The sequence below is a fragment of the Cydia amplana genome, chromosome 7, assembly GCF_948474715.1.
Source record: "Cydia amplana chromosome 7, ilCydAmpl1.1, whole genome shotgun sequence".
NCBI lineage: Eukaryota > Metazoa > Arthropoda > Insecta > Lepidoptera > Tortricidae > Cydia > Cydia amplana.
The window spans coordinates 13418999-13442761 of NC_086075.1; the positions used below are offsets into that span (position 1 = coordinate 13418999).

Here is a 23763-nt window from a genome sequence, read left to right on the forward strand (position 1 = left end):
CTTTATTTAGATGTTTTATCTCTTTAACGCGTGAAATATACAGCAAAACTCATGTTTTTGGCCATTAAACTATTGTGACAGATATTCTCTAAAGTGCCAACCCTAGCCTTTGTAAAATGCTTAGGTGAGTCTTGTATGGAAATGGCCAAAAACGGGTAGGCAATATTGCCCACCCTATTTATTTAAAAGTTCTTACACTTATCGCTAAGTTATTAACAGGGAATGGTAGGATTGCCCAAAATCTTTAAGTTATCCTTAGACATCATCATCATACGAGCTATATTTGAACACCAAATTGACGTGGGAAATGTTGTCCCAAACCCCGGATATCTTTGCCCGCCCTTAGAGGGCGGGCAAAGATGCCAAAAAAGTAGGTAAAAACACGATTTTAAAATTTTTTCTTCAATAAAACTGATGCGTTTGATCACTATGGACGTGCTGAGCAAGACAAAGTCATATGATGTGATATAATTTTTTTGAGAAATTCGAGTTTTTTCAAAAAAAGCGGGCAAAGTTGGCTATAATGACGGAACCACTACGTTTTACCTAGACGGACTCTATGTGGCGGTGATGTCATTGTCATCGACCTTTCTTTCAATGTCAATTTTGAGGTTACTTTAACAATTACTGTAAATCATTTTAAATACCGATATTTTATTAAAACTAAATGCGATATCATATCTGTGTTGCATGTTGTTTTATGTGAAATTCAGTGCGCTATGCTTTATATCCTTGTTCATAAGCACGATTCAAGGCTTCGGTAAGTTTTTATATAATTAATTTACATAGCGCGATTTGAGCGCGATGAATTGAATTGCAATTCAAAAAGATGTGGCATATCAAGTTGTGCATAATTATTTAATTTTCAGTCTCAGCAATCAACATGAGTAGGATATTATAAACTGATATGAAAAAGATGAAAATGTTACATTTTCAGAACCAATCTATCAGTGTTGCAATTTTCGTAATCGCAACTATCTTTTATGTGTTCTGTAAATTATTTTTTCACACCACCTATTCGGAAAATAGCTTTTTCTTCCCTGCTAGGAGGGATCAAAGTGGCACTTTTCTTCCCTGCTAGGAGGGAGCAAAGTAACACTTTTCTGTTCTAGCACACTATTTTTACATTTTTTGCACGTTATTGTTCTAGCTTAAATAATCTGTTTGAGCATCAGATTGTGTCAACACTAAGATTTTTTTATTTTCCTCATAGTTGATGTGAAAAGCAGTATGTGGTACACGGTATTAAAATAATCGTCTTGGGCGTTAACACTTGAATCCCTCATTACGCTCAGGATTCTACTTTAGATTTTAGAATCCATCGCTTCATTCAGGATTCAATGTACGCCCTTGACGGAAATATATCATTTTGATCCCTGGTAACACAAACTACCAATTGTTTATAAAAAATAAGCTGCATTGCATTTAAGAAAATTGAAATTCTTGCTGACCTAAAGTAACAAAAGGTAGTAAAATAACAACATGTCCTTCGAACAATAATCAACCTGTCGAACCATAATTATACATAAAGCTAAAATATAATCTGAACTTCAATTCTCATCTCATCTCTTTAGTACTGCATTTTTTTTTCTCCTTTTTTTTGCCACCCAGAATAAAAAATAATATATCCCTATTCTTTGGAGGGAACTGATAATATTAAAGTAGAGCTTGGAATTTTTCACCAACGCTTTCTGCATACAGGTCAACCGAAAAACTAAAGATGAAGAGATAGGTCACGTTTCTGGCCCGTTGAGGGTACATTATGCTCCACACATTTAGCGACGTAAAGTGACATGCATGTGGGCTAGTTTTTTTATGAATTCAAAATAACAGTGCTGTAGTTTAACCCACAAACAGTCAAAGAACCATACTTATTAGATTACTTAGTCAGGATATTTGCCAGTATACATCTTGAAGTGGTAGCCCATCGGCTCCCGAGTACTCCCGACCGATTACGTCATTTAAATTTAAAATGTGATTAATTGAAATAAAATCAAAATAGGTTAACGATGTTTAGAACTTTCTCTTACAGCAACCAGCTGCGTACCTCAGGCTCCGCATTCCGATTTTTTCCGATATGAAATATGCATCCATCATTTTCATTAGTAAAACAAGTAATTCCATGCAATGTCTGCCGAGCATTTATTTTACTCTGCTTTTTATGAAATTCTAAATGGAGTTGGCATAATTAGACATGGACCTTTAATGTAGGTATGTGTTTGGTGTTAAATGAAATGTCTCTCTCTTTCTCTCTCTCTCCCTCTCCCCCACCCCCTCTCTCTCTCTCTCGTACCGTACGTAATTTTGCCACTCTTCATTAACGATGTTTGGAACTATTCCAATGCAAATAGATGCTTTTAAACGAAATGTTTCAAAAATGATCTCATTCATTTGCAGAAACGTAATAACCATATTAGTTTTCACTGACTAATCTCACTCAACTATGCTAAAACAACGTGCAAATTTAAACTTTACAAATCCCAATGCCATTAATTCCCTGCACTCATTCACTTCACAAACGGTTCGCAGTTCGGAAAAATAAACCTCGGGAGATCGTTGTTTGAAGACTACTGTAGTTTATTCAGCTTGTATTTTGTGTTAAAATGTTATAAGTACATAGTTTTATTAAAAAAACATGTTGTGTACAATCTTACACACATCGATCTAGCTTAAAACTAATCAAAGCTTGTTCATTTTGAACTAGACGACGATATACATGGTACTTAACTTAACACGTCTGGAACAAAAAGGTTTCGTGCTAGTTAGTTCGAGATTCGTATTCATATACTTAGGTCTACTGACAATGCTAGAGGCTGTGAAAGTTACTATGAAAGACGCCATTTTAACATTTATTCAATTTTAATATATTTACTTCAGACTGCGTAAGGTCTTTATCATTGTTAGATTTGTTAGTACCTATTACAAGTAGGTACTTACATTTAGGATTTAGTTCATTTAGTGCCTAGGTACTTACTACCCATATCTACTTCAAAATAATGAATAAATAATAACCAGCATATAATTAGTTCCGGTTTAAATAAGTACCTACAATCCACATCAAATAATTAACTGTTCTTTTTTGTGCCAGCCATTGCATAATTTGTAGTAATTCGTGGATAATGTCGTTGGCTATGCATTAAGTTAATCTTAATTTGTAATACTAAATGTAACATTATATTGTATAGTTGTTTGTTATCCCCGAAATGAATAAAATAAAATAAAATGTACTTCTCAAGTTATTTTCCACGTCTCTTCAAATAAACGCTCTCTAATAACTCTAGTAGATGAGGTGTCCTATATTGCACATCTGATGGGTTTTATGGGCAGATTCATCTTTGCATTATACATAATATTTCACTTATAATCACACAAGTAAGCCTTTTTTTTTAAGGAAACCTGAACCTCATATTCTTAAACTGGTAAAACGCGTCATGCGTTTTAAATGATACGCGTCTGGTGCGTCTCTTAATCTCTTAGTTTTTTCCGTATTTCGATAAAAATAATAGGCCATTAGAAATCGTTGTACTAGTATAGTTCAAACCTTCCTGGGACACGATAATCAAAACATATAATAATATATTATTATACATATATTGCATATTTATTGAAGCAGTAGTCATCACTATGTCATCAATTAATGTTAAGTTATATAAATTCAAATAACGTATTTATTTAGGTACATTATGGGCTGTACGTAAGACTCGTAAGCCCGCGCAGCGCAGGGCGCAGACTTACGGGCTTCACCCGAGCTTTAAGTGTGAAGGCCGCCGCAGGCGCCCTGTACGTAAGAGCGCGCGAGGGGTGGGCTGGGCAAGAAAATACTTAATCGAAGTATTGGGAAGACTTTTTTAGGCCCTTGGATTAAAGCAATCCGGCGGCGCCGATCAGTGAGAGGAATAGCGATAAGAAAGTTTTTCTTCGCGGACGATTATTTTCTTTTAGAAAAACTACTTAAGCGTTTCGACTGCTGAAAACTATTTAATTGTACTACATCGGTTGCCATTTCTATCCTTTCTAATGCTTAAATAAAATTGTATTCATACGGTGGCTAAATGCAAAGTTGCAATACCTATGCATTTAGTCACCCTATGAGCCGACCAGATAGCTTAAACTGTAATGGATAATTTCAATAGTCTAATAAATCAAAATCTTACTGATTATTTTTAATCTGAATAATTTAAGTAGGCACCCACCATGGTTAATTTCTGTTAGCAGGCACCACGCGAGACCAGATGAGCCCGCGAGCAAACACTCTTAGTGACGATCAGGATGACATACAGAAGCAGTTAGACAACGAAGCAAGAGACAGGCTTCAGTATGCCACAGTGAGTATGGGAAACACATTCACTATAGGGAATGACAATATGTTGTTAAAAAACGAGCAACAACGGTTGCACTCCAGGAGTGCCGATAGAAGTGAAAACTCACCTCACTATATTACCGACGCCCGGTAACACGATATATACGTTTAGCGGAGGTATTCTATTTATTTATTATATATTATTATCATTCTCGAATAAGATCACACTTTTTCATTAACATGTTTATTTACATACTGCCATCACAACGTCAAATTATTTGAACATAGGTAGGAGTCTTAAAAGTCTTGAAAAGGAGTCCGCAACATAAATGTCAAGTTTTTCTTTATTGATTTAAATGCCATTTAAATTATGAGTGTCCACCTTACGGGGCTTACGGTCACGTGATCGCCTTACGCTGTCTCGAGTTTATCATTTTTTCCCCACCTCAAAAACTGCCCAGCGCCGCTAAAGAAGTTTTCACTTCAAAAATTAAATAAGGAGATAACGAGATTCGGTAACATAATATATTAGTATAAGTCACGCACATACATATAACTTGGTCGAAATTTTGTATAACGGTTCGTCTAGGTGACGACTTTACTTATCACCTCATCCACGTGGAACTCCTTAATCTTCCCCTTTTCGTTAATTAAAAGTTAAAACGTTACTAAGAGGAGGGGACGGCTCCTTCCTTTATTGTTAGTAACGTTTTATCTTCAAACTTATTTGTAATTAAGTACTCCGATTTCTAGTTATAATTTCTGCCAGCCTTCTGTTGCTATAATAGTACATTACATACCTAGGGAGGTGAATTCGTGAAACGAATTACCGCCCGTGGTTTGTCTAAAGTTTTACGTCTTGCCTTGGCCAGACACTTACGCAATTACAGGCTTAGGGTGACGTAAAAGACATAAATACACTAATATTTAAACGCCTATTAGGTACCCACATCGAGGTAAACAAAACCTTGATGAGTTAAGATCTAGGTTTACTTGTACGTAAAACATTTTTTTAAAATATATTTTAATTACTTACAGCCAAAAACTATATGGGTTCTTAATTTTCCCACCTATATGATGAAAATGCCACACAGAAACAAACGGATACCTTGGAACTCTGTAAGTTTTCCGAAGTTCCGTAATTCATTTCTGGACTGAAACTGTACACTCACCTAATGCCACAAAGCGTAACAATTCAATAGGTATGTGGACATGAAATCGAACCCAAAGCTAGCCGGAATCCCAATAGGCTTTTATATAACCGGATCATGTCCGACTGCCCGTCAGTTCGAATTGAAAATACATTCATATAGATTATCAATTAGACTCAATTTATTTCGAGGTATTTTGGGAACATGTATTCTATTTGTATTTAATTTACATGCGGGATTTTTTATTTGAATTCAATATTTTTTTTAGCAATTACATTCTGAAAAAAAAATAGATACTTTGCAATGTTCTCGAAATAACACGCACTAAGCATTATTATTTGAGAAAATAATAGGGCCGTGAAAAGGTAATTTTGGATAATTTGTTTGCGTTGCTATGTCGCTAGTTGTATAGTGTCGTATTAGTATACCCACAAGGCCACTTGCGCGTACTTACAAATTAAATATGCAGATAGGTAATATGCAGTACTAAAGTAATAAGCTGCAGTCACTTGAATGCCGAAGGCAGGTGTTATTAAAACTTTAATTTTACGTATTAAATACAGTTAGTAACAATGTTTTAAAATTTATTCGATTTGTTTCAGATCACTTCTAAACGAAATTATAACGAACAAAAAAAAATTAAGGAATGGCAGCGAAGTGAGTACCTACCTAAATATTTAAGTTTCATTAACACGTAAGATGATGTATTTATACAGGGTATTTAATACCGAAGAAAATAATAAAAGTCCAAATAAAGTCCAAACCTAATATGGTAATCCCTTATTTCCAACAATCTGAAACACAGCAGCAGCAACAAGTGAAAGTTATTCGGTCGTGGTAATTTATACCTTATGTCTACAACATACAGTTGGTTCTTGTACCATCGATAGTGAATAATAAAATATGGATGAGAATCAATAGTTCCACTTAAGTTTGTTCAGTCGTTATGAGAAATATGTATTTCGATTCCCTGTACGCAAGTTTTTCGATCACGCTTCGTTGTGTTTACCTAGTTGTAGTAGAGAAATTTAAAATTCCACTAACTAGTAAGCTTTATTTTGTTAAAGTTTCTTAATGGCAGTATGCCTCTTTGCTAACAAGCTTTTATTAGGTCGACCTGTATGTAACTATGTAATGGAATCTAAGGTAACTAATTTAACCATATTCCAAGGATCGTAGCGTCATGAAAATTGGCAGCTGTATGTAGTTCTGATGACAATACAATAATATGGTACTGTCGAACTCATCTGATGATGGAGACAGGAGGTGGCCATAGGAACTCTGTGATGAAACAACGCAACCTAATTGTGTTAGGGTTTTTTAGAATTGTCTCGATGAGTATTAGTTGTCTGTCGTAAGAAAAGTATAGTCAGCGATAAAAGCTTGTACCAAAAATGAAATTTTTGCCAAAAACTTATTTGTCTAATAATGCCATGTTATTAAATGCGATAGTTAAGTAACTCTGTCTGTCTGTTACCTCTTCACGCTTCGTTCGTTTCATTGCTATGGAGATAGTTTGAGGCTCGGGGAAGGATATAGGATAATTTATCATCATCATCACTCTACGTAGACAAAGTCGCGCGCAGACGCTATACGGCCAAATATTTATATAATAAAATGTAAGTACTTTAAAATGTCGAACAATTCAGAATATACCCCGTAATTCCATCATATTAGGACTCATTCTTGGAATTACCCGACAATCCGAAGTATTTGGAATAACCCGATTCTTTTATATTTCTACGCGGCTACGCAGAGCCGTAGCCGTACTGCACTATGATATTTTGTTGGCCTATTTAGCGAAGGTCAAATATTAACTCTCAATTTAATTGTCTGTCTAAACTTCTGTCTCATTTATTTTATTTATTACAGAAGACAATGTCGTAGCCATGGATTGTAAGAGTAACTTTTTCATCATTACACTAAAGTTAAATTTTATTCAAAGTTTAGAAACTAGGGTACCCAAGTTCCTAATCGTGAGACAAAGGCTGTAGGAATTACTAAACTTTTGGAATGGAAATTAATCGTACTGAATAATATTCAACTTTTGTGTAATCTGTATCTTCGTAATAGACAGTATTTAATATTTTATCAGTAATATCGGCAAGATCAAATTCCTCAGTTTTGATTACCACATCCACAGTTAATCACAGAAACTTTATGTAGATCTTGACTCAGTCTTGTATCCTATAATTTTTCTCTGCAACTATGCACTTTGACCTCATTTTTGTTTTGGTAAGCAACCGGTATCTCAGCAACAATATTCTGAGGGGTAGATTTGATGGTCCATTTTTCAAACTAAATATAAATTAAACTAAATGGCGATCTTACCCTGCTTTGTCCTGTACAGTAAATTATAATGTAAAAAGATTAATTGAGATAGGGGTTAAATATTTTGTCAGAGGTTTTACAAACTTTATTTTTAGAAGGCTTCGCATATCTATTAAATCTTAAATATCAATCATAAATTCTAAGGCTTTATCCAAGAAGTTCAGGTCGTTAATTATAAATATTGAAATATTCCTATTATACTTTTAGAAGTCTATTTCATGCGTACCTATCTTGAAAGTCATAAGTTATCATTTAAAACTATAAATGAAGCTTTTGCGGCCATAAAAGAAGCGGAAGTTTAAAGCACGTAGAAAGAGTCTTAATTGCAAAAGTTTTACAATGCGTACTGCCGGCGGTTTGATGTAGTTTTTCCTCAATCGTATTACTTTGTCATCCTCACTTTGACCACTAGATGCCGTAAAAGGAATGTTATTTGGCTACATTTTTTTTTCAATCGAGGCGGATTTATAAACAAGTTATAAAATGAGACTTTGAAATCATACAAATAAAGCAATTAGTTATGATTAATATTTTTATGCCATTTCATGTGTTTATACTGTTTATCGATTAACCTTTTAAGCGCCAGCAATTTTTGATCGAGCGTGCTCGTGTCGCCACCGACAGTAATTGTACCACGCAGAGAAAGGTTGGCATAGTTACGGGAGTTATAAATGTGCTGTAAAAACCAAATCAGATCTTTGTCTTATTTATCAGACTGGCGAAATGAGTTGGATATGTAATGTCTTATATATCAGACTCTGGCGGTTAAAGGGTTAATACGTTAAAATAAAAGGTCTACTGCATAGATTAGTATATTATGTTATTTGGTCTACTGAACAATATTCCGATTTTACTGAATATGTATTAGGGATGGTACTGAACTGAATAAGCACAAAGATAAACCTTTTTTTATTTGTTTTGAATATAAACTATTTGAATAGAAATAATAAAACTTAAAAATACATAAAATGCCCAAATTATCGGAAAAATTGGTAAAACACATAGGTAAGCGTGAAAAGTCAGAGAGAATCTGTTTTTATAAAAATATTCTAGAAACGGGTTCAAGGAGCAAGGTCAAGAATAAAAAGTTGTCTGACCTTTCGCTTTGGTCACGTTGCGGGCCATTGGCGTTAACCTAGGGCACATAATAGTATTATCATACAGAACGGCCACGCACCGCCCCGCCCCGGTTTGGATTACCTCGGCCCGCGACAGGCCGCGACATGAATCTGGCGGACTTCTGGCGTCCTCTCAGTAAAGCGAGTTACCCACACATACACAATGACGCGTGTACAGACGTGCCGCGCACACATATAAACGCAAATGATTTTTGATGTATGGCGTGTCCGCCCTGTGCCTAGGGCGACAACAAGTAGGTACTGTAATAACGTACGTGGCACAACCTTACCGAATTGGGTTCTAAGACTTCTAAGACTGTTTATCGTCTCGGTATTAAATGTAATTGAAAATGATGCCAAATGTGTGTCTTGAAGATCCTGCAACACTTAAGACAGTAGAGTTGGCGCGTTATACGTATAACTTTGGCGTATTTGGTATAACTTTAGGTAGGTAACTCGTGTTTTGAGTTGAAAGGCAAATACATACATATGCATACGACCACGAATTAAATGAATATTTAAAAAAAAACAACCGGTTGCAGGGAGTGCCGGCAGAAGTGAAAACTCAATCACTATTGCAAAATGTCTGCAGAACTATGTATAATTGAGGTTAACGCCATCTAGCGTTATTTCGTCGCATTACTTGAAACCCCTAAGCACATCGAAACTCACTCGATGGCATTAAAATCAATAAAGAAAAACTCAATGACATTGAAGTAATAGTTTTTCGATCAGGTCACGTGACCATCTTACGTCTTACGGTCACGTGACCCCTGTTACGAGTTTAACATTTTTTCCCCATCACAAAACACAGACTTGTAATTGTCGCTCGCGCTTGACAGACAGCTGAAGTGTGCGAAAGGGAAGCCCTCGCGTATATGAACATTGCATGAGTGCGAAAGAGTCAGACTACAAATGAGAAAACGTGACCATTTTGGAGTTTGACAACGGCCGCGGACGGCCAAGAGCGTATCACCGTAATTTTCAATTTGAAAAATATACACAAATTCGGAAGAAGACTATTTGATTAAGTAATACAATGAAGATAGTGTCTTGTAGTGTACCGGATTTCAGTGTCACGGGGCCAAATAAACCTAGCAAATACTCATTTCAGAGGAATTATGATATTCCGAGCGAAATTTTCTTGACGATATTTTGTCAAATTAACAGCATAAAATGTGTAAGAAGCCGGTTTATACAGTTAATTATAAGTTTTTCTTCCTTTGTGTGCTAATATTTTATCATATTACTCAATAATTTAAGATATTTTGTGTAAAAACATAAACTGTTACTTTACGCTAGGGCTTGACAAAATGTCCAGATGACAGTATCGATAACTTGTCTGTATATTAATAGCTATGTAATAATTTCTTCACAAGACATCATTAAGATATTAACCTTTATAACCGACTTCAAATAATAACGATTGTTATACCTTTTTGAAGGTGCACATGTTTAGCAGTAAATTTAAACTTCACTTTCCAACACAGAGAAAGAGTTAGACTAAGATAAGTCTGTAACGATTTTGATAGCACACGGAGTTCAAGTGTTATTTATACGTCATAATGTCGTAAATTTTAACGTTTGAAAAAAAACCGGCCAAGTGCGAGTCGGACTCGCGTTTCAAGGGTTCCGTACATTAAGTCCGACTCACGCTTGACCACATTTCTGATAGGTTTTCCTGTCATCTATAGGTAAAGAACTATTTTGTGTATTTTTTTCAAAATTTTAGACCCAGTAGTTTCGAAGATAAGGGGGGGGGGGGATGGTCATTATTTGCCTATTTTCTTGAATAACTGCGAAACTATTAATCCTAAAATTATAAAAAATATATATTTGAGATTCTTACAATGAGCTCTTTCATCTGATATGTAACACGATATAGTTTGAAAAAACTTTATTTTTTAATTTTCTCATTTACCTCCCAAAAATGGCCTCCATATTTAAAATTCATTTGTTTACGTTATACGTCCATCTTTGGGTCATAAACTTATGACATATGTGTGCAAATTTCAACTTAATTGGTCCAGTAGTTTCGGAGAAAATAGGCTGTGATAGACGGACGGACAGACAGATAGACAGACGCACGAGTGATCCTATTAGGGTTCCGTTTTTTCCTTTTGAGGTACGGGACCCTAAAAACGGTAATTTACAAACAAACAAACAAAACAAACTTATAACTAGGTAAATATAAAAATTAAGGGTAGGTATATAATTATATGCTATTAGGCCATAGGTACCCGGCTAAATGTACCTAGTACGCTGCTGGCGTTTCCTCTTTGCACCGCTAGCGAAATACGCTGGATAATACGTTTAAAATAACACATTTTAAAAAGTTATCGATAAAGCAACCAAACACCGACAGATTATTAATATGTTGTAACATGACATCACTATTTTTGAACTCACATAGACAATTTACGCACACACTTGCATTTCATTTTTGGTCGCACTTTTGAAGATTGACAGTTGTTCTTGTCTATTCTAATTCTATGTCACAAAAAGTGCACAGCGCCGCTATAGTTATTTTCGATACAAGTGCGAAAAAGAGGAATTTTGAAACGAGTGGCGATAAATTAAAACACGACCGAAGGGAGTGTTTTAAATCGACACGAGTTGCGAATTACCTATTCGCACGTGTATCGAACAACGTTTTACAGTACATATATGGCACTTTAAAGTTTCGTGCGGACTAACTACTAGTGCGGAAAAGTAGCCCCATATGTACTGTAAAAGAAGTTTTCACTTCAAAAATGTACAATGGCACTTCGAACTAAACATAATAACTAGAGTTAAAACCAAAAACCGGCTAAGTGCGTGTCAGATTACGCATACTGGAGGGTTCCGTACCATCATACAATACAAGAAACTATACAAGCAAACGTGCGTATGTCCCCACACGTTGATTTATAATTATTTTCGACTAAAATTGCTGTGACACACAGACCAACGGTATGATGAAACTATAAGGATTCTGTTTTTGCTATTTTGGTCACGGAACCGAAAAATGGGATCGATTTGGAAGTAAACGATATCCTTTCGATATAAATCAATGGGAAAATATTAATTAAATTTCAAATTAAATATGTAGACAATAGACACAAAAACACTGTCTACTGCTCTTTACTCCTGAGCCCGTACCATGAGTCACTGACAGTGTCAAATCTGACATTTACGCTATCTAGAACGTAATTTACTTTCTATACATCTCGTTTGCACTAATATGCGAGTACGAGCGAGATGTATAGAAAGTAAATTACGTTCTCGACGGCGTTTATGTCAGTGCCAAACTGATGGTAGCCGTACTGAAACTATTTCGTTGAGTGTTTAATTTTCAAATGTCTAAAGTTCACTCAACTGTTCATATTTCGTGAGGCACAGAGTAAATAGCACTGGACGAATGGAATTTTTGTGGCTTAACTTGGCCGATGGCAGACTTAATGCAGGTTTAACTTTTATCCATCTAAAATAGAGTACACCTCGAGTCACCCTGCTGGGTCGGAATATAATCCCACAAAAAATATAATAACGAGAAAGTTTTCATATTTCACATGGTTGTGGATTTTCTTGTTTTAGAGGTAAAAATAATTAATGCCTCCAGATTTTACATCAGAAAAATGCTGAAATTTTAGTTAAATGAAATATTACGTTTATGTATATAGTTGCCATATGTCGAATGATAGGGTTTTTAACACTTTAGAAATTAAAAAAATGGGCACTTACTTAAATTTATAATCTTTGAGGTATATTCAGTATCTTTTTATTATTTCCTAATTTTTTTGTGTCTAATTAATAGTGATAAATTGCTCATTTTCTATCTATTTAACAAGATTTGTTATAAAATTCTACATGTATCGTCATAACTTTAACAACACTTTTGACTGATCATCAGTGGCCTTCAAGGTTTACGGATTGTGAATTAACAGTAATGTGAACGACGGTACAGTCGGCAACGATTAGCTTATTAGCAACCCTGCATATATGTATAATATCTGGGAGACCGAGCTTTGCTCGTAAAACGTATAAAAACTCAAAAATGCGCGTTTTCCCAGAGGTAAAACCTAGCTAGATCGATTTTTCACCCCCGAAAACCCCCATATAGCAAATTTCATCGAAATCGTTAGAGCCGTTCCCGAGATCCCCGAAATATATATACATATAAATATATAAATAAATAAATATACAAGAATTGCTCGTTTTAAGGTATTAGATTTGTACATACATCGTGTTTTGTGCATAGTTGACCCTGCAAACATATTTCTATGCAGGGGGATCAGTTATATCTGCAGCTGACTGTACATAATTACTTTGATTTTCAGACATATCAAGTTCATACTCAGCCAATGGAACATCTAAATCATTTTCCTCACCGCCAATGAAAGAACCTCGAAGAATGACTGTGCGGGTGCAACTGCCTGTCAACAGATATCAAAATAAAAAATATTTTTTGAGGAGTACTCGAATGGACGGCAATCAAAGTAAGTACTTTTGCAATAATTCATAGCGTTACTGTAGTTAATGTAGCAATTTTTCAAATATATATTACGTACTATACAAATAATCATCATTCATCGGTATCTACATAAAAGATTTAAAATATGTTCCTGTATCTTGGAGGATACAATTAAACGGAGTAGCCATTACAGGCTTTCCCCTCTGTCGAAAATAGGCGGCCGACGGTCATACACAATGTATGGTCTGACGTTTATCTGACATGGCTATTTTTACGTTACGCATACATTTGACGTTCCCCTCCCCCGCAAAAATCGGCAGACTGTTTTGTACAGAAAATTACAGACATGGCGTCTCCATTTGATTATATCCTCCAAGTCCTGTATAGATGTCGGATGGACATACAAACTACCGATCTGGCTACGGAACTATAAAAACTAGTTTTACTCGTATTAAAAAAATAAAAGCTATAGGTACCATGCATGCAATTATGTCATAAAATTTTACTGAACTAAGCTTTTGTCGCAGGAATCGCTGACATCCAAAACTTTCGACCTAAAAATATCCCCAGTATACATCAAAGGCCCGGATGCCTCTAAAACTCAGGATTTAATAACATTCGTATTTTTAAAAACTAGTACCTTAATACATAAAACTAAGGTTCAAAATTAATTGGAATAAATAAATAAATATTAAAATTTAACAACCTCCTTCGACAACAAACAAGAGTACCTATTCATTAATCCTATATACTTTTTACATTTGACTACAAAAAAAACCTACATAAGAACTCACATATGCTGGTCAAGCAAATCTTGTCAGTAAAAGAAGGCGCGAAATTCAAATTTTGTATGGGACGATATCCCTTCGCGTCTACAGTTCTCAAAATTGCCTCCTTTCTACTGACAAGATCTGCTTGAACAAGTATAGAAACAATAGATTCATTTGCTTTGTAATTTATTCGCTATTCCATTACAGCAATTTGCCAAAATTGGATTGCATTGAATTTGCTTACTTTTTACTTTTAATGGAAGTTATCGCTTTAATTAATTAGTAAAGGTTGTTTAGAAAAGCTATATTTCACCGGGAATTTGCATTGCTATCAGCTATTTGGGCTGGTATCACAGACAAGACATCCTCTAGACTGAGCATAGTAACGCTACCCCCTCTGCCACTATAATTATACGGTAGTTTTATTACATCTTTGAGTCAAAGTGTCAGAATCCCGTGCCGTGATTGGTCCGTGTCTTTGAACGGACCAATCACGGCACGGGATTCGTTCACCTCGTCCCCCCGCACCCCCGTATTTTTGGCAGCATCGGTTTCATGAAATAATTGCTCTAAACTCCGTCTAGAGGATTCCTAGTCTATGGCTGGTATATTAATAGCCAGCCAGAATTCCAGTCGTTAAGCTCATTATAGGTATTATTGAAACCTGTAGTAGTGTAATTAATAAAACTTAGGAACTTTGTTCTACATGGTGTTTTTGATATATGTCTGACCACTCTCTTAGGGGTGAATAGGGTGAATTTATATGTCATACAGAACGATTTTTAATATGGCGCCAACTCCGAAATAGCAAAAAAACAATCTGCTGTTCCATAGTTAACGTTCGAAATGTATGAGACGGCAGATGCTTTTTTGTGATTTCGTGGTTGGCCCCATTAGTAAAAGTTGTTCAGTATGACCTACATTCACCCCTCATAGTATGGTCATAGATAACAAAAACATGCTGTATAATCCTGGCTTATTAAAGAGCATCAATTTAATTTATATTTGTCACTATTCGCGTGTGCCTCTTGCTCTTACATACTCATTGGTGAATGGTGCGAAAAAGATGCACTGCGAATAACAACGAAACCTTAACGGATTATTAAGTTCTGAATGCCGCTATTAATGCGAAAGGTCAGCACATACAATATTGTATATTACATATAACTTTATTATAATGTTTAAAATGGAAATTCACCTCTCGGACTTCGTAAGGCCGCGGTAAGGCCCATTATAATAAGCGATATAATATATGATGATATGTATTTATTTAATTCGTAATGTTACATTACATTTTAAATTATACATGTCAAATCTACAAAATAAATACAATATATATTCAAAAATTAAACCTATGAATGAAACTTACATTTTTTTAAATATTTTCCTATTACTTAATAGAAGATAGCGCTCTAGGTCTTTCATACATGTATCGAATTAACAATATTACTGTCCCGACAGACCTATTATTATTTACTTCGGTAAATACCTACACTTAGAATGATCCCGTTTAAGAAACAAGCCAAATTAGTCAAGCTATTAGGCTTCAATACAAGTCCCTTAAGGAAAGTAATACTTATTACGTACCCTGAAGGGAAATTGTCTTTACTGTTTACGTTTATCGCTTGGAAAAACGATCTAAAGTAAGTAAATAAAAGCCTAAAAGTCCTGTAAGTTGATATTGTTCTTTGCAACGAACATTATATTTATAAAATATAATGCTTATGATTACGAGTAAATATGTGTGTTGTATAATTTCAAATGTGTATTATGAGAAAGTTTCCGGACTAAAAAAATAACAAACGGAAGGATCGCTAAAGAACGGTTAAATCTACAATGCAAATGCTAATTTAGCTTCGACCTACGTACAAGAATTTGTTTTTCACAAATGTACAGTATGGATACCTTTGAAAATAGGTATTAGGTACTCCATAATTGACAACAATTCCAATTTATAACACCCAAAGCGGGTAAGGAACAATGTTCGCATTCTAATTCTAGTAACCTTCAGATTTCGTGACGTGACTTTGTGAATAAACTGTTATATTACTCGTATTATATTATTAATATCTGGGTGACATAAAAAAACTCGAAAATGCGCGTTTTCCCACAGATATGACCTAGCTAGATCGATTTTTCGCCCCCAAAAACCCCCATATAGCAAATTTCATCGAAATCGTTAGAGCCGTTTCCGAGATCCCCGAAATATATATATATATACTAGCTGTTGCTCGCGACTTCGTACGCGTGGATTTGTATATTGGTGGTTATAAATTCTACATTAGCTTAGAACATTAGGCAGCAAAAGATAGCAGTAGGGACGGTTAATCATTTGTTAATTATTATACAACGCATGAGATTTGTCTTTCACAACCTGGCTACGAAGTTTCAAGCCCCTAACTGAATAAAATTGTTCTCGATATAATCTCTCTCAACCCCCAGAAGATTTTCAAGTCCCGCACTCAAATAAATATTTGGGTTCCATACAAATTTTCAACCCCCTTTCACCACCTTGGGCAATGAATTATGCGAGCGAAACTAGGTACCGTACGAACCGATGCGCGCGCGCGACTGACTGACTTTATACAAAGATTTAAGTCCCGCACTCACAAAAATATTTGTTCTTCATACACTTTTTCAACCCCTTCACCTCCTCGGGGGATGAATTTTTAAAAACGCTGAATAAGTTTTCTTATTTTTTAATAAAATACCTTTTTACGAAGTTTGAAGTTCCTAGCTTTAAATAAAATTTGAACCCTATACAAACTTTCAACCCCTTTTGGACCCTTATAGGGGATGAATTTTTAAAAACGCTGAAATTACTTTTCTCGTATTCTAATAGTATGTCATTATACAAATATTCAAGTCCCGGACTTAAAAAAAAAATTTGACCTCCATACAAATTTTCAACCCCTTTTTCACCACCTTAAATATTGAATTTTAAAAAAACGCTGAAATTAGTTTTCTTCTCTTTTAATGAAATAACTTTGTACGAAGTTACAAATTCGTAGCTTAAAATTAAATTTAAACCCTATACAATCTTTCAACCCCTTTTTAACCCTTTTAAGGGACAAATTTTTGAAAAGGTTGAAATTATTTTTCTTGAGTTCTAATAATATGGCTTTATACAAAGATTCAAGTCCCGCACTCTCAAAAATATTTGATCTCCGTACAAACTTTCAACCCCTTTTTCACCACCTCGGGGGATGATTGTTTTTTAAACGCTGATATTAGTTTTCTTTTTTTTTTATTTAATACCTTTTTACGAAGTTTCAAGGTCCTAGCTTAAAATAAAATTTGCATCCCATGATAAAGTTTTATTCTCTTTTTTACCCCCTTAGGGATTGAATTTCCTAAAACGTCGCACGTTTTTTTTGTAATTGGCTATTATGCCTTTCTAAGAAGTTTCAAAGCATTTGTAATGGATTCAAACTTTCAATCCCTTTTTAACCCTGTTAGGGGATGAATTTTCAAAAACGCTGAAATTACTTTTCCTGTTATATAATAATATCCCCATATATAAAGTTTCAAGTCCCACACTCACAAAAATATTTGATCTACATACAAACTTTCAACCCCTTTTTCACCACCTTGGGGGATGGATTTTCGAAAACCCAGAAATTAGTTTTCTTGTTTTTTAATATAATACATTTTTACAAAGTTTCAAATTCCTAGCTTAAAATAAAATTTACACCCCAGGACAAAATTTCATCTCCTTTTTTACCCCCTTAGGGGTTGAATTTTCTAAAACAACGCAATTTTCTTTTTTTGCTAATTGGCTATTATGCCTTTCTAAGAAATTTCAAAGCATTTGTAATGGATTCAAATATTCAACCCCTTTTTAACCATGTTAGGGGATGAATTTTCAAAAACGCTGAAATTACTTTTTCTGTCTTATAATAATTTCCCCATATACAAAGTTGCAAGTCCCACACTCACAAAAATATTTGATCTCCATACAAACTTTCAACCCCTTTTTCACCACCTTGGGGGATGAATTTTCGAAAACGCAGAAATTAGTTTTCTTGTTTTTTAATGTAATACATTTTTACAAAGTTTCAAATTCCTTGCTTAAAATAAAATTTGCACCCCAGGACAAAGTTTCATCCCCTTTTTTACCCCCTTAGGGGTTGAATTTCCTAAAACGTCGCAACTACTTTTTTTTGTAATCGGCTATTATGCCTTTCTAAGAAGTTTCAAAGCATTTGTAATGGATTCAAACTTTCAACCCCTTTTTAACCCTGTTAGGGGATGAATTTTCAAAAACGCTGAAATAACTTTTCCTGTCTTATAATAGTTTCCCTATATACAAAGTTTCCAGTCCCAGACTCACAAAAATATTTGATCTCCATACAAACTTTCAACCCCTTTTTCACCACCTTGGGGGATGAATTTTCGAAAACGCTGAAATTAGTTTTCTTGTTTTTTAATATAGTACATTTTTACAAAGTTTCAAATTCCTAGCTTAAAATAAAACTTGTACCCCATACAACCTTTCATCCCCCTTTTAACCCCCTTAGGGGTTGAATTTCTCAAAATCGCTTCTTATCTCTTGTACACTTTATAAATCCAACCTAGTGTGCAAATGTCAACTTTCTAGCTTTTGTAGTTTCGGCTCTGCGTTGATGAATCAGTCAGTCAGTCAGTCAGGACACTTGCATTTATATATATAGATAGATAAACAAGAATTGCTCGTTTAATGGTATTATATATATATTATTATGTTACCTATTTACTTATTTTCAGAAACCCAAAAAGAGGAAAGAATCCGACGTCTGCCTTGGAGATTTAGAAGTCCATATTCGCAAGTGAAAAACTTGAAAATTAACTGAAGGAACGATATACAAACATAAGTAGTTTTAAGGTAAGTACTACACTACCTATCTGCTTTATTTTTCGAAACCAATGTCAGATATTTTTCACCACACCAGCTGGTGAACGCTCTCTTGATTGTTAAAAAACTGATGTGGGGCAAAATAATCAAATGTAAATTTTGAGTTGTTGTAAAACAAATAACTATTGTATATTATATATATTTTATTGTATAATATATTCCACAATCTATTAAACTTTTATCGATTACCTATGGGTGCCAAATCCAAAAACAAAACAATTGCTTCTGGGTCTCAGGAGGATAATATATTGAAATTTAGTCTAACCGTCGACACCTATTTATGGACGAAAATTTTCCGCTATTTTTCCCAGGCGTAATCCCGAGGCATATAATATGAATTATAGTACATATCTGATCCTTTGTTTACCGTATTTGTCCCCTTGAGACGTAGCCGTTCGTCTTCAGATGTCCTCACGATATAAACTTATCGATTATCGACATCTAGGGCACTGTATCGAGTGAGGCGTTGAGGCAGGTCGGCAATCGATACCACTGAAACATTAATGAGAGAATGCATACATACTTTGCAAAGGCATTGGTTTAGTTAGGCGTTTCATTGGGACGATTTTGTGTCGCGTACAAAGTTTTCTAACATGCACACAAGTACTATTAGTTATTTTGTGACACAGCTAGCTACAATAGCACTTATCCACTTTATTAATAAAAATTGTACTTTTGCAGCTCGCTTTAGCAGGTAAAACATACAGTTCCTAATTTGTAAATTAAATGAAGAATTTAATTAAATAAAGATAAATCAATTAATCCCTGACAATACAAATGCTATAAATTTAAGCTAAATCATTCCTGTGTAAATAAGTACGACTGTAAATCAAAATAAGTAAACACATTTTGTTTTGTGTAAACCGCAAATAACGTTACGACACTGATCGCTGGACTTCAACAAATAGGCATTCAGTCTGTGTGATTGCGCTGGAAAATTTATCAATTAAAATCCTTTTTTATCACATTCTCTCTCTTTCCCCATTCTTGTTGCATATCAGTCAGAACAAGTGCATTATAAGGGCAGCAACTGCGCCTATACAATTATACAACTGTAAAAGGTTAGAGAAACTTCCCCCGTGACCTATTCATTCACTAGGTAGGTATATCCAAATGAGGAAAATAATAGAACAATTCTTTAAAGCAAACACCTAGCTCACAAAGCACACAAAATCGCTTTGTATACTGCTTCTAAAATTCTAAAAAGGTGTTTTTTCGAAGAATTTATTTTATTTTTAAACCAGCGGGCTCAGCACGGTTCCATTTTTATCGACTATCACTATGCCCGTCACTTTCGCACTTACATACTTGTTAGAACGTGACAGGCATGGTGATAAACGATAAAAATGCTACCGTGCTACTAGGGCAGGTCAGTATTTCCACATTGGCACTAAATGTTTTATTCTAATCATTTTATATGTTATTTATTATCTAAAGAGGCTTGATCTCAGGTGTGATATCGACCCTTTTTATAGGTAGTAATCGAGAATGTTCAATGAGCACATGTATTATTATATATCGACATCTTTTTTATCGACATCAAATCCCTATAATGTGCCCAGAGTTATCACAGGTTTGATTATTAATAGGTACAATTAGGTAATAGGTCAGCATCAAATAGTGTTCACATCTTTGTTTCTATGGTATCACAGGTTTGATTATTAATAGGTACAATTAGGTAATAGGTCAGCATCAAATAGTGTTCACATCTTTGTTTCTAACAAAGGTGTGTCGCGATACATTTGGCTAGTTTGACCGTTACTAATCTATTTGAGGACGACTGTATATTATTCCTGGCGAAGTCTGTCCTGCTCAGTATTTTTTTAGCTTAAGCATTATACTCTTTGCTCTGAGCAAGTGGATTTTATTCAATGTTGTACAGAACTTAATTGTTTATTTGGGAATTTTCATATTATATTTACTCATCATCACTAGCTTTTTGAAAAAAAGTTGTCTAAAGTTTACTTTCTAAGATACATCTCGCTCGCACTATAATATGTCAGTACGGGCGATATGCGTAGAAAGTAAGTTACGTTCACGCTAGCCGTGTCAGTGCCAAACTGATGGTAGCCGTAATTACAAAATAGTAGAGATGTGAAGCCGTATAATAAGACGTCACTACAGCTATCAATCTCATGGGCACGAACTATATTGCCTTATATTTTAAAATTATAGTAGGTACATACAGTTATCTATATCTATATCTATATAGCTCCGTCCTTTAGCGATTCAGTTTAGGTCTTAAACAGAATCGCAATATGGACATCATGGTAAGACCGCAGTTCCCTTTCCATAGTTGCTAGTCCGATTTTCCAACAAAATGATGAGAAGAGAAAAAGTCAGGAAAAAGTCGTATTATCCTTATTAAATCCCTGTGTACAGTTGCAATTTCAGCAGTGAATAATTACACGAAAGTTTCCGTGATTCTGGAAGGCTATTCCAATTGCTTTGTGAGCGTCCGCCTACAATGTGAGGCCAGTGTACAATGTGTCAAATTGCACCTATAGTAGGTCAAACCAATTTGTCAGTCAGTAAGAACCAGGAAAACTATACTCATCCTTTTCTTTTGGGTGCTAGTACTAGTGTAAGACAAAGATAGTATGATTCTCTCTGTCTATGTTTGAAATGAGACAGTCCTTTGACAAACTATAGTTTTACAGATTTCGCGAATTGAGGCAAACGCGCGCTGGGACTCGGTAAGCGGGGTAAGGCCGCGGACTCTTTTTAATTACGAATGCGGCAAAGAATTCCTAATAAACCACTGGAAAAGGGATTGCGGATTTGCGTGTATTTTGTTTCCTTTTAACGTGCTTTTACTGAGTTTTACGTCTATACTGTGGACATGAATAGGTTTTGTGGTTATGTATTATGGAAAAATTAACTAAAATGCAGTTAGTTAGTTAGTTAAAAAATAAATAACAATCTTTTTTAGGGTTTCGTAGCAAAAATGGCAAAAACAGAACTGTCATTGTTTTCGTCACGTCCGTCCATCAGTCTGTCCCTCCGTACGTCCGTCCGTCCATCCGTCCGTCAGTCCGTCCGTCTGTACGTCCATCAGCCTGTCCGTACCTAATATGACACAGGCATTTTACTCGAACATAATAACTTATTTATATTTTAATGAAACTTAGAACATTTGTGAGCCGCGACTTAGTATACTGAAACACACCCAATTTATCAGAAGAAAAAAAGACGAAAATTCAAATGTTCTATGGGAAGTCAACTCTTCGCGGTTAGATTGTTTTAAATTTTCCGCCTTTTTCTACTGACAAGGTAGCTTTATTTTGTATATAAGGTAAACGCAGCTATTAACGACCCCTCGAAAAACTGCAGGTATTACCGATCTATTTAGGTAATTAGATGTATTTTCGATACCAGAACCATTTCAGCGGTAGGTAGGTAGACTTCTACAAGCGTTTGTTCCTTGGGTATCGGGTAGGTTAACGTTATTTTGAGTGGTGGTTCGAAAAAAAGATAAATTACGTCAATTACGGCGCGGGTAGCGTGGACGCAGGTTATGTAGTACTGGTGCTTGTACTTTCAAGTAAGTACGTGACTTTTCTGCTTAAGACATTTATTGAAATAATTGACTACTGTACTTTACCTTTTATTACTAAATGTATCAATTCAATTATAAATTCTTGTTTTAACATCACAATTTATCTAAAAAATTACATTGAAAACCATAAAACTTTAAATTAAAATAGAACGGTGATAGCATCACCACTTTTAGTTGTAGCAGCTATCAACGATCCGTAAGTCGGTAACGGCCACAACGTAATATTTAATTTTTGCGTTATTTTATATTATCATAACATACCAACACAAGTATTTTTATGGACCCGAATAAACTCAAACAATTAGTCTTTTTAAAAATCTATTACCGACATACACTTCATCATCTAGTTTTCTTATTTTAACCCTGTAAAATTACTTATTTTATCACCGATTCAAAGGGATCGGTAATAGTAGTAACTATAAGAAGCTATTACCGATCGTAGATATATAATTTAATTTTATACTTACTCTTGTGACACGATAGGTACCCATTATTATAAATACACACACTCAAACTGACACAGATCAATCTCCCCAAACTAAGCAATGCGTGAAAATTCCTAGAAATTTTCGTTCATATTGGAAATATAAAATATTTACCTTATAAAGTGTTAGAAATTTTTAAAATAATTCACTATGGAAACTATGTCACCACACCTGCCCAGGTATATACATATATGTATAAATATATATATGAGTTTCACTGCTGGGCACATACTTTCTCTTATCAGCTTATCACGATCGGAAATAGCTGCTTAAAAATCGTTAATAGCTTCACAGCCATTATTATGGGTCGGCAATAGTAACAATCGACTCAGTAACTTTATAAATTAATTTTTACATCATAATCCTTTATTTAGGTACAGGTAGCTTTGTAATTACCTTTTATAAACATAATATTAGCATATAAAAATTGAAAAGTATACTTGAGGGCAACCTGTATACTTAAAAACTATGGTCGATTCTAAAATAGCCTTAAGGGGGGCGTTAATACCTGCATTTACCTTAGTTCATGCTTTTTTTTAACAACCGGACCATTTGCTTGAAAAGTTTCTTAATGCTTAAACGTATAGTCGGCACAATGGAACTACAACCTAACGGACCCATGCGATATCTTGTTTTTATTAGAGAAACTAGTATCTTATCAATGGTTCTACGAGCAATCCATCAAGTGAATTCGGTAATTTA

At 34.8% G+C, this 23763-nt stretch overlaps 1 long non-coding RNA gene across 1 annotated transcript; it reads left to right on the forward strand.

Moving 5' to 3' along the window:
- The first annotated feature begins 632 nt into the window (after window positions 1–632).
- Window positions 633–5418, forward strand: LOC134649865 (uncharacterized). Its single transcript, XR_010096995.1, has 3 exons — window positions 633–760; window positions 4216–4325; window positions 5339–5418. It is a non-coding gene; the product is annotated as an uncharacterized LOC134649865 (long non-coding RNA).
- The last annotated feature ends 18345 nt before the right edge of the window (window positions 5419–23763 follow it).